This window comes from Eubalaena glacialis, chromosome 2 (assembly GCF_028564815.1).
Source record: "Eubalaena glacialis isolate mEubGla1 chromosome 2, mEubGla1.1.hap2.+ XY, whole genome shotgun sequence".
Taxonomy (NCBI): domain Eukaryota; kingdom Metazoa; phylum Chordata; class Mammalia; order Artiodactyla; family Balaenidae; genus Eubalaena; species Eubalaena glacialis.
In genome coordinates, this window is record NC_083717.1 from 108,296,753 (window position 1) to 108,312,945 (window position 16,193).

General features: G+C 39.8%; 1 protein-coding gene across 1 annotated transcript in view; it reads left to right on the plus strand.

Moving 5' to 3' along the window:
* Positions 1-308: 308 nt before the first annotated feature.
* Positions 309-16,193, plus strand: part of TTBK2 (tau tubulin kinase 2) — a 157,996-nt gene continuing 142,111 nt past the window's right edge. Inside the window, exon 1 of the mRNA XM_061182230.1 lies at positions 309-672. The gene's annotated coding sequence lies outside the window, so the exon portion shown is untranslated. The remainder of the gene's footprint in view (positions 673-16,193) is intronic.

Below are 16,193 nucleotides of genomic sequence, written 5' to 3' on the forward strand. Positions count from 1 at the left end.
GCGGGTAGTTGCCGCTGCGGCTGGAACTACGAGGACCAGAATTCCCGCGCGCACGCGCGCTGCCATTGTGATGCTCCTTTCCCGGTAACTCGCCCTCTCAGGCAAACCTGAAGATAGCGGCAATTCTCCGGTGGGGGGCGGAGACACTCTTTGCCTGGCTCTCCGCCCCTTTCGTGATAGGCAATGGGGCCAGCCAACCAACGTGGCGGGCTCAGGACGCGCTATCCAATCAGCACCTGTGGCGGAGAGGTGGGCGAGCGCACTGGCAGGGCAGGTGGGCTAGGCTGTGCCGGGTTGCGAAGGGGGAGAATAACGTCGGGTCGGGTCAGCGGGCGCTGCAGTAGTCGCCGCAGCGGCGATGGGAGCGGTGGGGACCAGGCGGCGGCGGCGGCGGCAGGAGGAGGAGCAGGGGCTGGCACAAGAGCAGCGGCTGGGGGCGGCCAGCAGCAGCAGTGACAGCAGCCGCCGCCGCCGCCAGTAAACGCGGACGGTACCCGAGGGGACTACCCAGCCGGCCGGCCCTAGAAGCCGCGCTCGGGTCCCGCCGCACTGGGCGGCGGGGGATGGGTAGGCGGCGGTCGTCCCGCCTGCTGAGGGTTGACCTCTGCCGGTCCCGGCCCTGAGCTGGACCCGATCCCTCCGCCCGAAATCCCTGCGTCCGCCACGGCCCAGGTAGGACACACCCCCCGAGCCCCCAGGACGCCGCTGGGGAAGCCCCGCGCCCCGCTCTCCTTCAGTCCTGACCCCATCCTCCGGCCGCACCCCTCGCGCAGTGACCGATCCTGGTGCGGAGGGGAGGGGTACCGGAGACTCCTCGGTCGCTACCCACGCCCTGGGCTTGTGCCAGACCCAGTCACTCCAGGTCGGAGACTGCTTCTCCCCCGTTTCCCTGGAGGGTTGTGTCCCGTATCCCCAGAGGCTTTTCGTGTCTTGGCTGAACTTGGAGGGTCACAAAGCTTCGTTCTGTTTCTCTCTCTGTGGGTGACCCACATACCACTTGTATTCATGCTGCTTCAGGTACCAGGACTGAACACAGATGATTCTCAGGATATACTGAGCGCTTCTTTCCCACCCCGCTTCCGCAAATCTAATAGAAGAGGGCATGGGACTATAGAATCTGTTTGTTGTGTAGTAACGACAGTGGAGGCCATGACTTTATGGTACTTAGGGTGCGAAGTAGACCTGAGGGATTTGCTCGTCATTTGCTTTGACTAAGATGATGTTGACACCCCGGGATGCTGTGGGAGGGACAAAAGACTCCACACGTATTTACTGTTAAATCAGAAGTAAATAATACATTGGGATGCCAGGATACTTTATCCACAGTGAACTTAATTTTGTCTCAGTCGTGGCTGCATTAGAGGTAAAAATGACATTGAGTTGTACTTTGCTTTAAATTAAAGTTGATAGGTGGCAGCAATCCGGTATTAACTCTTACCGTCCCTCGCTTTAGAAATTGTTCTATGTTTGAACATTAAAGAGGGCAATTTTATAATAACCTGTGTATTATGTAAAAATGTTTTGGTATTAAATAGAAATTAAGTTTTTAAATGCATGTATGAGGATCATAATATTATGAATGGGCACATGTACACACCCGGAGGATCCACTCAGTGTGTTTTGTTACAGTGTTTGGTTCTGAGACATTAATAAAAGTTTCATTGGTTTCTAAATACTGGTTTGCTAGGATAGACCATAAAGATGTATTTGCTGTTTTCTTTTGGCTAATTGGAATAGAGTAACGTTCATTTGAGGGGGAAGGGGTGATGGGAGATCGATTTTAAAGCTGAATGTTATGTATTTTTTTATTTAAATAAAGCAGTAATGATGACAAATATTACTTATATGACTAATCTTGAAAAATGCATCCTAAGTCTAAAAATTTTTCAGATAACAAGTGTGTGGACTTGGATGATGTATTGTGCTCTTTTGAAATTGAAAACGTACTGAAAGGAATCTCTCTAATTTAGAAGCTTATGTTTTCCTGTATGATACATTTTTATCAAGGCACTAAAGTGGATGTTTGAAGCATGGTTATAAAGCAAAGTCTTTCTAACATTTTTCCTTTATGATAGAATGTTAAAAAATGCTTTTTCTTCTTTTAGTTTTGGACACATAAAAGAAATTGAAGTCCCTAGCTTCATTAATTTAATTTGTAATATTAAATTGAAATACATTTGGTCTTCAGTAGTGGACTAAGAATGGAATATCTTGCTCATTATCTTGTACTACGGTTAATACATAATCTAGCAAATTCTTTATTGTACTGTATATGACTTCAGATATTTGTGCCTTCTTTTGACTTTCTTTTAAATACTTATTTTAATGCCTCAGGAAATCTTCGTGAGAGTAGGCTCATTTCTTTAGCAAAATGAACTCACTTATGCAGGGCTTCAAATATCTCTAAATGTAGTGTTAGAAGTGAAGTTTGTATAATGCAGACAACGTTTGAGGGTATTTTACATTAAAAAAAAATGCACTAAAATGTGAGTTAGTGATTGTCGGTTTTTCATTGTAAACAAATATTACAGAGCTGAATATGCTATGATCATGGAATTTAACTTTGGTGGTGGGGGCAGGCAATTCTTTATAAGTTTTATAACTTAATGTATAGAAATGACAACTTAATTGCAGTTCATGAGAGACTTTGAGCTGGAACCTCGCAAATTAGATACTCTCAGATTCCTAATCCTCATAATAAATGTTGCCTGAAAAAAAACACAAAACACAAAAAACAGTATAAAACAAGAGAAAATGTTTAGTGAGCATTATTGAACTAGTGACGGCTGAATTGATTAGCAAAATAAAATAGCCTTTAAGAACTAATGGAGAGGGCTTCCCTGGTGGCGCAGCGGTTGAGAATCTGCCTGCTAATGCAGGGGACGCGGGTTCGAGCCCTGGTCTGGGAGGATCCCACATGCCGCGGAGCAACTAGGCCCGTGTGCCACAGCTGCTGAGCTTGCGCGTCTGGAGCCTGTGCTCCGCAGCAAGAGAGGCCACGATAGTGAGAGGCCCGCGCACCGCGATGAAGAGTGGCCCCCACTTGCCGCAACTGGAGAAAACCCTCGCACAGAAACGAAGACCCAACACAGCCAAAAATAAATAAATAAATTAATTAAAAGGAAAAAAAAAAAAAACAATTACTAAAACTTAAAAAAAAAAAAAACTCCGATAGAAAAATTCTTTTATAGATATGTGGCATTCTTTACAGTTTGAGTGCATGTTACACAAAATTACTCTAGCCATGTATTCCTTTGCTATTTTGGGGGCTCTTAAGAAAGACTCAAAGTATAGCTGGAGCTATGTCAGTTTATTTGATTAGTAATATGGCAGGACATCTTCAATATTTAAAGGTTTTGAAATATGAAATTAAACATTTGTACTGTTTTACTTCGTTGTCATTTTTTTTGTTACTCAGTATATTGTAAACAATAATGATGATGGTGGTAGATTTTTTCCCCCAGGCTTCAGTGGATAGAATCCTTGGGTTGAAAGTACTTTTTTTTTTTTTTTTAACAGTTTTTGTGCTGTAAATACTCAGTGCTTTCAGGTTAAACATCATACTTCCATATTTGATAAAAGACCCCTTAAGTCTATATGAAAATGTTGGGTTTTTAGAGCTGAATTTTGAACATAATTCCAACACATATTACTGCTCACAAGTTTCTGTCCTCAATATCTTGTAATCCTTGGCTGTAAGTTTAAAATATAGATTGAAATTATATTATTTACCTAACATCAGTGTCAATTTTGCCAGAAAGTTTCATCTTTTAAACAGGTGATTTTTAAGCAGACTTATTCGTATATTTTCATTTATGTTATATGACTTTAAGTTAAGCATAATGATTCTTTGTGGTTATTATTTTATGTGTTCTTAATACTTAATTGAGTCTATAATACTTATCAACTTTTGTCAACATTTTGGATTTTTTATGTGATTTTTTTTTTTGACATTTGTATATAAGGTCCTTGATATTTTGGGATGTTGATAGCTGCTTTTTATTGTGTTAAGCAATTTACTTTCACTTCAATTAGAGTAGAGCTTCCCAAGGTAAAAAAATTAAGTGTTCTTTGAAAAGGACCTCAATACTCTGTAAATGGCCTGTGTGGGAAAAGAATCTAAAAAAGAGTGGACATATATATAACTGATTCACTTTGCTGAACACCTGAAACTAACACAACATTGTAAATCAACTATACTCCAATAAAAATTTAAAAACAAAAAACAAAACCAAAAAAACCTGTCTTGTTGTAGTGTCTTCTGAAGAATGGGAGGTAATAGCTTCTTAGCTCCCTTTGGTAATGTCAAGATTTAACCTAACCATGTTTAAGAATCAATATTATATATTATATATATATTTTAGAGATTTTACGTCTTTATTGAAAATAAAAATCAGTATTTTTTAATGTTTGCATTAGAAAAGTTATTTGCCATTATGTCTGTTTTTACTAAAATGCTTTTGTAATAATGATAATTATTTTTATACTTGGATTTTTTTTTTTTTTGGTCTTTCTGAAGTTCCAAGGTAATTACCTTTTTAAAAAAAATGATTTTGCATTGTTTCCCTGATCTTGTTCTAGCCATGTGATCATCTCAATACTGTATTTTGCTAATATTGGTCTAACATTTAGTTTTCCATGTGTGCTGTGTGTTATGGATTAAGTTTGGAGACCCCCCCACCCCGGCTTTTTTCCTTGATCTACTAAGTGCCTCGGTTTCTAAAATTTCTCAGAAAAGGTTTTATCAACATTTTTCAATGACCAGTAATACAGAGATGAGGGGAGGAAAATAGGAAAAAAAAATGAATAACTAAAGAGAAAAATGTGAGCCTTGCTTCTCATGAAATTCGATTTGAAAAAATCATCTGGAAGCTAAATAGTATGGTAGATAGTAAGCTAGATTAGGACTTCATTTCTGAGGGACTTGTGTAGCACTTAGAAAATTCAACATGTCCAAGGCCAAAGTCAGTCCACTTTTTTTTTTTTTTTTTTTTTTAATTTATTTTGGCTGTGTTGGGTCTTCGTTTCTGTGCGAGGGCTTTCTCTAGTTGCGGCAAGCGGGGGCCACTCTTCATCGCGGTGCGCAGGCCTCTCTCTATCGTGGCCTCTCTTGTTGCAGAGCACAGGCTCCAGATGCACAGGCTCAGTAGTTGTGGCTCACGGGCCTAGTTGCTCCGCGGCATGTGGGATCTTCCCAGGCCAGGGCTCGACCCCGTGTCACCTGCATTAGCAGGCAGATTCTCAACCACTGCGCCACCAGGGAAGCCCTCAGTCCACTTTTAACTTCTGTAATTATATAAATGAAGGTGTCACTATTTAATCAGTCACCCAAATTCAAAAATCCCGTTAATTTAATTTTTTTGGCTTCTTCTTTTCCCTGGTACTACCTGCACAAAACCTGTCCTTTTCATTTCTACTGCTACCATCTTAACTTAGCATCTCTGATCCTCATTATCTCTCCTTAGAACTACTGCAGTAGTCTCATTAAATATTTAAGTATCTACCATGTTACTGTGGTAGGGGTTAGAGATTCAGCAGGGAACAAGACAGAAATGATCTCACTTTTGGAACTTGCAATACAGTGGGAATAGACAATTGTAGGACAAGGAATTACAAGTGTTCCAAGTATCATGAAGGGAAAATGCAGACGACCACATAAACGTATTAACTGACAGACCTAACAGTCCGGGGGATGGGTTCAGGAAAGTAGTCTTTGTTTTATCAACCACAGTTTATTCTACATACTCTACCAGTTTTGGAGGTTAGTGGATATGTTATAGCTGTAAGTAGTTAAAAAATTTTTTAAAAATGTTTTAAAATAAAGATATTTAATAAAAATTAAACGTTCATACAACTCCTGAAACAGCTTTAGACAAATCCTTTCTGAACACCAGAACACTTTGAAAACTTTTGCTCTAAAGAGGCCACCCTCTCCCTCCAATATGGGTTTCGACTTTGGGTTCTCCCAGGCTTCAGTTGCTTAAGTACTGACAGAATTCCATGTTGTATTTCATACTCGTTGAACCTCAGAAGTTAGGACTAGGCATTTCCAGTAGGAGGTTATGTATGGTTACAAGAAAGAGGTCTTTCAGGTAAATAGTTAGAGTCTCTTTGTAGGCAGAGTCCAGCAGCTTATAGGTGAGTTATTAAATGTACAAGTAACTAGGATATAGTTTGAACATCTTTGTAAGTTTAAAAATATATAAATTCATTTGTAAATCAGAAAAAAAAATCCCTTATCATATGCTGGCTCCTAATTTTTGGTTTATAAAATAAGGTTAGTATAGCCACAAACCTCATAAATTAATAAATGCTTACTAGACAAATGAATAAAACTTAATTGTGCATCAAGGTGAGATCTGAATCTTTTCTCGTCTCTATGATAACATATCATGGATCCTTAGATTAATTAACCTCTCTTTGCTTCGGTTTTGATTTTTTTTTTTTTTTTTTTTTTTAGTTTTTCTGTTTTTAAAAAGGGAAGTTAATATACTTAAAATCCAATTACAATGAAGATCACTGCAGGGAAGGTTCTTCATTGACTTTTTTTTTTTTCTTAGTTGGAGGATCATAGGCAATGCTTTGTTTGGTTGATGTGGCTACAGTAGATTTTACCCAAGGAATTGTCTTGTTTAATGTTTTCCTTACAGTCTTTTTTTTTCTTTAATTTTAATTAACTAATTTATTTTTGGCTACGTTAGGTCTTTGTTGCTGCCCATGGACTTTCTCTAGTTGCGGCGAGCAAGGGCTACTCTTCATTGCGGTGTGCGGGCTTCTTGTTGCCGTGGCTTCTCTTGTTGCAGAGCACGGGCTCTAGGCATGCGGGCTTCAGTAGTTGTGGCACACGGGCTCAGTAGTTTTGGCTTGTGGGCTCTAGAGCACAGGCTCAGTATTTATGGCGCATGGGCTTAGTTGCTCCGTGGCATGTGGGGTCTTCCCGGACCAGGGCTCGAACCCTTGTCCCCTGCATTGGCAGGTGAATTCTTAACCACTGTGCCACCAGGGAAGCCCTTTCCTTACAATCTTGCCATGTAAGTTACACTGTACTTTCTGTAAGGGAAGAATTTGTTTATGTGTTGTTAGTATCAGTAGCCAGGGAGAGGTGAACTAGGTTGTTTACACTTTTATTCTGTTGTAGGTAATTGTAACCATAACTGACTTGTAAAATTTCTCTTCACTTTTAATAGATATTTTACTTTCTTGAATATATTTATGAGCTCAGAGGGATTCCATGCTGCTGGAAGTATAATTTATCTCCTGTCAAAGTTCAGAAGGAACAGTTGAAGTGTGAGTGGTGACTAAATTTTCTTTCTCTTTTGCTATCAACAAATAGGGTTATTTGTACATCTTCATCTCTTTTTACTAACCCTTTAGAGAGGCTCTTGCTAAAACCTGCAGGGTTAAAAAAAAATCTCATGGGGTTTATCCTATTCTTGACCCTTACTTCTGTTGTTTACATTAGTGTTATTAGATATTTTGAAAAGATTAACTGGTTTGTAGTCTTTGTAAACTTGTGTCTGCACTTCAGCTTGTTTTATCTTGAGACATAATTTAGTTTCTTGTAATGTGAAAAATGTATTATTTTGACTTTTGAGATATTTGATGCAGAGATAGCCACTCTGCATCTAACTATATTTTAATCTATTTTTGGAATATTAATCAGGTATCCTAAATATTATCTACTTAACAGATCATGATGACTTTGAAAGCATCTGATTTTTTGTTTTAATAGGGGATGTTCAGTGTATTGATAGTTTTCATCAAATTTGGAAAAATTTCAGACATTTTTTCTTCAGGTTTTTTTTTTTTAAGCGTGCAGTCTCTTTGGGCCCAATAAATGTATCCAGAAATTAAAATATCTACTGAAAGTGGAGAGAAACTTTATATAAGATAGTATGGTTACAATAACCGACAACAAAATAAAAGTATAAACAACCTCTCTATTCTCTCCTTCTGGGACTCCAGTTATATGTATGTTAGGCTTTTAAAAAAATTTTATTTATTTTTGGCTGTGTTGGGTCTTCATTGCTGCGCGTGGGCTTTCTCTAGTTGCAGCGAGCGGGGGCTACTCTCTGTTGCGGTGCCTGGGCTTCTCATTGCAGTGGCTTCCCTTGTTGCGGAGCACGGGCTCTAGGCGTGTGGGCTTCAGTAGTTGTGGCTTGTGGGCTCTAGAGTGCAGGCTCAGTAGTTGTGGCGCACGAGCTTAGTTGCTCCGCGGCATGTGGGATCTTCCCGGACCAGGGCTCGAACCCGTGTCCCCTGCATTGGCAGGCTGATTCTTAACCACTGCACCACGAGGGAAGTCCATGTTAGGCTTTTTGTTGTTATCCCATTGCTCACTGATTCTCTGTGTGGTTTCTGTCTTTGTCTATGTATGTTTCATTTTGGATGATCCCTTTTTCTTTCTTTCTTTTTTAAAAAATACTTATTTATTTATTTATTTGGCTGCATTGGGTCTTGGTTGCAGCACGTGGGCTCTTCCTTGTGGCACGCAGGCTCTAGAGTGTGCAGGCTCAGTAGTTGTGGTGCGCGGGGTTCTCTAGTTGTGGCACGCGGGCTCTAGAGCGCTCAGGCTTAGTTGCCCTGTGGCATGCGGGATTTTATTTCCCCGACAGGGATAAAACCTGCATCCCCTGCATTGGAAGGCGGATTCTTTTTTTTTTTTTAAATTAATTATTTATTTATTTATTTATGGCTGTGTTGGGTCTTCGTTTCTGTGTGAGGGCTTTCTGTAGTTGCGGCAAACGGGGGCCACTCTTCATCGCGGTGCACGGGCCTCTCACTATCGTGGCCTCTCTTGTTGCGGAACACAGGCTCCAGACGCGCAGGCTCAGTAATTGTGGCTCACGGGCCCAGTTGCTCTGCGGCATGTGGGATCTTCCCAGACCAGGGTTCGAACCCGCGTCCCCTGCATTGGCAGGCAGACTCTCAACCACTGCGCCACCAGGGAAGCCCCCGGAAGGCGGATTCTTAACCACTGGACCACCAGGGAAGTCCTGGATGATTCCTTTTTCTGTATCTTCAACTTCACTAATCCTTTATTCCACAGTGGTTAATCTGGTGTTAATCCTATCCAGTGTATTTTTAAAATCTCAGATATATACTTCTCATGTCTAGAAGTTCATTTAAAAAATATTTCCCATTTCTTTCCTCATGCTTAATGGTTTTCTCTATTTCCTTGAATATATTTATAATAGCTGTTTTAAAGTCCTTGTCTACCATTCTGTCATCTGCACCATTTCTAAGTCTGTTTTTATTGATTGATATTTCTCCTTGTTTGTGTCCCTGCTAATTTCTGTTTGGATGCTCGACGTTATGATTTTACACTGTCATGTGCTGGATTTTTTTTTTTTTTTTATAATTCCTGTAAATATTATGGGGATTTGTTCTGAGATACAGTTACGTTATTTGAAAATAGATGCATTCATGGCCCTGGATGTTTTTAAAGTTTCCTTTTTTTTTTTTCACTCTGTTTGGTGATTATACAAACTATTCACAGCCCTGTGTGAACATTAAGGATTGTTCCTGCCTGCCTCTTTCCAGTGGTTCTTTACCCTGGCCTTGATTGCTTCTGTACACACATGCACTCATAAGTACTCTGCCAAAGTTTCAAGAGAAACCCTCTCTGGATATCCAGAGTTCTATCTTTGTACAGCTCTTCAGTGTTCTGCCCTGCCTTGGCCTCCTCAAAACTCTGAATTCTGTCTCTTCAACTCAGCGAGACTGCTGGGCTCTGTTTGGGTTCCTCATTCCTGTGCTGCAGCCTGGAAACTCTCCAGTCAGTGAGCTGGGGGCAGTCTTAAGGCTTACCTCATTTATTTCCCTTCTCTCGTGGATCCATGTTCTGTGCTGCCTATTGTCTATTTCTAGTTTCTAAAGTCCATTGTTTCATATATTTTGTCTATTTTTCCCGTTTAAGGTGGGAGGCTAAATCTGGTCCCTGTTACTTTGGTGGTCAGAAGCCGAAGTGGTCTGGTGGGTATATTGAAATGTCAAACAAAGAGGAGTCATATTTCAAAGTTATGCTGTCATTAGAAATCTGTGTATTATCTTTATGCCCAAATAATAGCTTCAAAAATATTTTCCTTACTCTTTAGACACGTCATAAGCTCTTCTGATGATTAATTCTAGCACTGTTCCCATTGAAATTAAAACTGTAGGTAAAAATAATTTTCCTATTTTTCTGTTAAAGAGCAGAATCTTACATAAGCTATATATGACACTTATAGAACCCTGCTGTTATCTGTTTAGTGAATTATCTAGCTTTCCCCAAATGTAGTAGAATTTTTTTGCTTCAGCCTGTCTAAATAATAGTAGTTGTAACTGGACTTCCTTTCCTCTTGCATTATATCCTCCCCTGCTCTGAAGTCCTTCAGTGGCTCTTCCTTGTCTAGTGAAATTGAATGAAGTCCATCCTCTTCCTAGCCTGATTTTTAAATTTATTTATTTATTTATTTTTGGCTGCATTAGGTCTTCGTTGCTCTGCCTGGGCTTTCTCTAGCTGTGGCGAGTGGGGGCTACTCTGGGCTACTCTTCGTTGCAGTGCGCGGGCTTCTCATTGCGGTGGCTTCTCTTGTTGTGGAGCACGGGCTCTAGGCACGTGGGCTTCAGTGGTTGTGGCACGTGGGCTAAGTAGTTGTGGCTCGCGGGCTCTAGAGCGCAGGCTCAGTAGTTGTGGCGCATGGGCTTAGTTGCTCTGCAACGCATGTGGGATCTTCCCCGACGAGGGCTCGAACCCGTGTCCCCTGCATTGGCAGGCGGATTCTTAACCACTGCACCACGAGGGAAGCCCCCTAGCCTGATTTTTACAATCTGAACTCAGTTTACCTTTCAGATTTATGTATTCTTTCTCCGCAATCAGAACTCTTTTCCATTTAGACTGATGTATGCATTCATTTTCTCATGTACTTGTATGTTTTGCTCCTTTCCTCTTCGGTGCCTTTGCTTACATCTTCAGTTAGTTCTTGTCATTAAACAAACCACCCCGAAGTTCAGGAGCTAAAACAATAATTTATTAACTATTATGTGGGTTGGCAGTTTGGCTAGGCTCAGCTGAATGGTTCTTTTGGTCTTGTTTGGGCTCACTTATGTGAAGCAGTCACCTAGCTTGGGTTTCTTCACTATCTGGGTTCCAAAACCAGCAAAAGAGGGCAAGTCCAGTGCATAAGTGCTTTTCAACCTTCTGGGTCATGTTTGCTGATGTCCCATTGGTCAAAGCAAGTCATAGGGCCAACCTCAGTTTCCAGAATGGAGAAAGAAAATCTACCTTTCAATGGCAGATGTAGCAAGGTCACATTGTAAAGGGATGTGTATACAGGAATGGGAGGAACTTTTGGCTATTTTGCAATCGCCAAACCGCTGTAGATGTTATCCAGCTCCTCTAAGAAACATCGTATGATCATCCTAGCCCATGTTAATCTCTCCCAGTTCTGATTTGTCATATGCACTGGCCCTTGCAATTTGATGTTGATTAACTTATATATTTTACCTTTCATTTTATTTTATTTTTTTTTGAATTTTATTTATTTTTTTATACAGCAGGTTCTTATTAGTTTATTTTGCCTTTTAAATCCAGAGAATTACTATGAATTTCTGTTTTTGTGTTATATGTTCTACTTCAAAGAATAATTTGGAAATAATTGTTTAACTTCTTCCCTTGATTGTAAACTCATTGAGGGCAAAACTATGCATTATACTTCTTCCTACTCTTCTATGTATTTTTAACAATTTATTGAAAGACTATATGTTAAATTTAAAAGTCAGCTCTCAGTTATTTACTTGAGGACTACTTCTTTTCATTCAGCCGTCTAGGAGGTTAAAGATGTTTCATTCATTCTTCCATTCATTAAACATTTATTGAACGATTGTTCTGTGGTAGGTATTATGCTAGGTACTGAGAATACAAAGGTGAGTAGAATTCTGCTCTTGACCTCAAGAAATTTATAGTCTTTTAGGAAGACATTGTAAATTGTCTTAGAAGATATGTCTTAGAAGACATGTAATTGTGCATGTGCTTCTAAGCCTCTTTCTTTACTCTGAACCTGGATTTCTGCCTCATGCTCAACTCACAGGTTACCTGGCTTTTCACCATTGTATAGATGGGACAGTCTTCTGCTATCTGTCGTACTGCTAGATGGTTGTTGCCTATCTAGTTTGTGTCTGGCTTTCCCTGCTCTGGTTTATATGGCCATTATCTGTTACTGTTCTTTTTATAAGCGACATTAATCATAGGTACAGTTTAAATTTATGTATTTTATTTACTTTATTTTTGGCTGTGTTGGGTCTTCGTTGTTGCACGCGGGCTTTCTCTAGTTGTGGCAAGCGGGGGCTACTCTTCGTTGAGGTGCACAGGCTTCTGATTGTGGTGGCTTCTCTTGTTGTGGAGCACGTGCTCTAGGCGCTCGGGCTTCAGTAGTTGCAGAGCGCAGCCTCAGTAGTTGCGGTGCACGGGCTCAGTAGACGTGGCTCGCGGGCTCTAGAGCGCAGGCTCAGTAGTTGTGGCGCACGGGCTTAGTTGCTCTGTGGCGTGTGGGATCTTCCCGGACCAAGGATCGAATCCGTGTCCCCTGCATTGGTAGGTGGATTCTTACCCACTGTGCCACCAGGGAAGCCCCCTGTACAGTTTAAAGAATAATTATAAGGCCAAGTGGTCAAGAAATAGAACATTGCCAGCATCTCAGAAGCCCTTTCCTTATCTCCTTTTCTTACCCCAAAGGAATTCATTCTTGTGCTTTTTATGAAAAATCATGTCCTTGTTTTTTCTTTATAGACTTACTACCTATACTTGCATCCCTATTTAACATAGTTTAGTTTTGCTTAATTTTGAACTTTATATAGAAGGACTTATGTTGTAAGTATACTTTTGTCTTGCTTGATTTTTTTCAATGTCTATCGTGAGATTTAGTCATGTAGTTCAGAGTAGCAGTAGTTTCTTCATTTTCTTTTTAGCATATTTTTTGTGGCAGGTAGAATAATGGTCCCCCCAAAGATACTCACTTCCTAATCCCTGAATCTTCTGAATATGTTACCTTATAGGCAGAATGGACTTTGCAGGTATGATTAACTTAAAGCTCTGAGTTGGGAAGATTATCCTCGATTTTCCAGGTGGGTTTTGTGTACTCACAAGGGTTCTGTAAGAGGGAGGCATATATATTTTGTCAGAGAGAAATAAGGAGATGTGATGATGGAAGCAGAGGTCAGAGAGATTTGAAGATGCTAACTGCACTACTCCAGCTTTGAAGGTGGAGGATGGGGCCATGAGCCAAAGAATGAAGGTAACTTCTAGAAGTTGGAAAAGGCAAGGAAGAGGATTCTCCTCTAGAGCCTCCAGAAGGAACATAGCTTTGCTGATACCTTGATTTTAGCCCCAGTGGAAGTCTGGACTTCTGATCTCCAGAACTGTAAGACTACAAATTTATGTTGTTTTGCTGCTAAATTTGTGGTAATTTGTTATGTCAGCAGTAGGAAGCTAGTACATTTTTTCACTGTATGAATATATTATAATTTATCCATTCTTCTCTTGCTGGACATTTGGGTTGTTTCCAGTTTTTGGCATTTATGGACAGTGTGACTGAAAATTCTTGTACATATTTCCTGGTGCACGTGAGAGAAGAGTGTCTTTAGGCTATACCTAGGAAAAGGGTTGCTGGGTCACAGTATGTGCATATTTTCAGCTTTACTTTATAATACAGAACTATTTTCCAAAGTACATTCCTACTAGCAGTGTGTGAGAGTCTTTACTTTTTATATTTGAATAATTTCTTTTTTTATATTCACTATGACAGTGCTTCCTTTTTTTATGTAGGTGGGTACCCAAAATTTGCTTCAAGTGAAAGCACATTTGGGAACTAATTTATACTTTTTCCAACCTAGAAATAGTAGGTTTATTTTTATTCCCTTTTTGGTCAACTAATTTTTCTGTTAACTTTAAGAGCAAAATTATAACAATGCAAATGCTATAATTTAATTTGTAATCATAGTTGTAGAGTAATAATTTCTCTTGCTGACAAAAACATTTTTATATGAATTTGATAAGTAATAGAGTTGCATACTAGGTTTAAATTCTAGTCTTCCATGCAAACATGATTATTTTCTTTCAGCAACATTCAAGCAGTTCAAGGACTGTTTTGGATAGCATTATGTTTGTGAATGTGACTATTTCTTCTTCTGTTGGTTAAGAAGCATGCAAAATGATGTAGTAAGTAATGATTACCATTTATTGGGCACAGTCAGTGTAGCAGGCACTGTGATGAGTAAGCACTTTACATATATCATGTATTATCACTTTTAATCCTTAACTAGCCACAGTTGTTATCTCTTTTTTATAGTTGAGGAAATTGAGGCATAGAGAAGTAGTGGGTCCTAGGTTATACAGCCAGGATTTGAATCTAGGTAGTCTGGTCTCCCCCTCCCTGCACAGCTTGTGGGATCTTTGTTCTCTGACCAGGGATTGAACCCGGCCCCTTGGCAGTGATAGCGCGGAGTCCTAACCACTGGACCGCCAGGGAATTCCCCAGATAGTCTGGTCTTAATCTCTATTCTGTGAGGTCCCTGGAGCTAAAAGACAATAAACACACTGCAGTGTTATTAATTTCTCAGATAATACTCTTGTAGGGAGTTATCTTCATTAAGTGTGGTTTGGTCTGGTTTATGTTTTTGGAATTCTTATATTAGTACGGTTTTTATACATTTGCCTTTGTGTCTTATCATTTTTATTTTCATTCTCCTTTTAGTTCTCATTTTTCCTCTCATCTTTCTGTTATACTCGTATATGTGAACCTGTATGACTTATAAATTACATACAGTTTGATATCTCATTTTCATCTGGTTAATTAAATTACTTCATCAAATATCTATTGATTAACTGCAAAGTTCATAATTTTTGATTATGGAGGAGAATATAGTGACTATGATATGGTCTTCATCATCCCCTAGTTTGTAATCTAGGGGATTGTCAATATTTACTTATTAATTTGTTGGGTATTTTTCTTCTCAGTCTTTTTCTACCAAGCAAATGTTTCAAATGATTTTTCACCACATGGTATTTTACAAGTTGAATCTCCATTTAGTATGTTCTGTCTGTATTTTGATCATCTTTGGGTCTGTTTTGGCAACACCTCCAGATTTAGCATCACTGTCTGAATTCATTATCATGCTGTTTACTTTCTATTTTAGGTCATTGAGGATATTGCCAAGGAGGAATTATTTAAGTTCTCTCTTGCAGTATCTCATTTTCTTGCACCAAGATTATTTTAAAGCTATTAGTTTACTGAAAAAATGAATCCCAAACAGTTATTTGACAGCATTGATACTACAGCCAAATTACATTAATTTTTTCAGATATAATTTGTGATGTGGAATCAAAAAGAACCTGTGGTTCGTGTACAACTTTGAGAAACTATTGTCTTACACCAGTGAAGCCTGGTGTGTTAGTTATCTATGGCCGCATAACAAATTACCCCTAACTTACTGTTTTAAAACAACAACATTATTTCACAGTCTGTGCGTCAGGATTTTGTGTGTGACTCAGCTGGGTACTCTGTTTCAAGATCAGTTGGAGACTGCAATTAAAGTAGGCTGTAGTCATCAAAAGGCACAACTGAGGAAGGATCTGTTTCCAAGCTTACTCCAGTGGTTGTTGGCATGATTCCATTCCTTGTGGGTGGTTGGACTGAGGGCTGTTGGCATCTTTTGCAAGTGGAATCATATGCTAGCAGAGGTTGTCCTAGCACATGGGTCTTTCCTTGGGGCAACATGGCAGCTTTCCTCATCAGAGCAAGCAAGTAGGAAGAGCCAGAGAGAGACAATGAGCAAGGTAGATGTCACAGTCTTTTATATCTGGGAAGTGATAGCCTGTCACTTTTGCTGTATTCTATTCATTAGGGTCAAGTCACTGGATCCACCCACACTAAAGGGGAAGGGATCAATAACATGAGATAGGGATTATTGGGAGCCATTTTAGAAGCAATCTAGTACACCTTGGTAGCTTACAGGATTCTGGGCTTTTCCCTTAGGGTTCAATTTCTTTTTTTTTTTTAAATTTTATTTATTTATTTTTGGCTGCGTTGGGTCTTTGTTGCTGCATGCGGGATTTCTCTAGTTGTGGTGAGCGGGGGCTACTCTTCATTGTGGTGCGCGGGCTTCTCATTGCGGTGGCTTCTCTTGTTGTGGAGTATGGGCTCTAGGTGCATGGG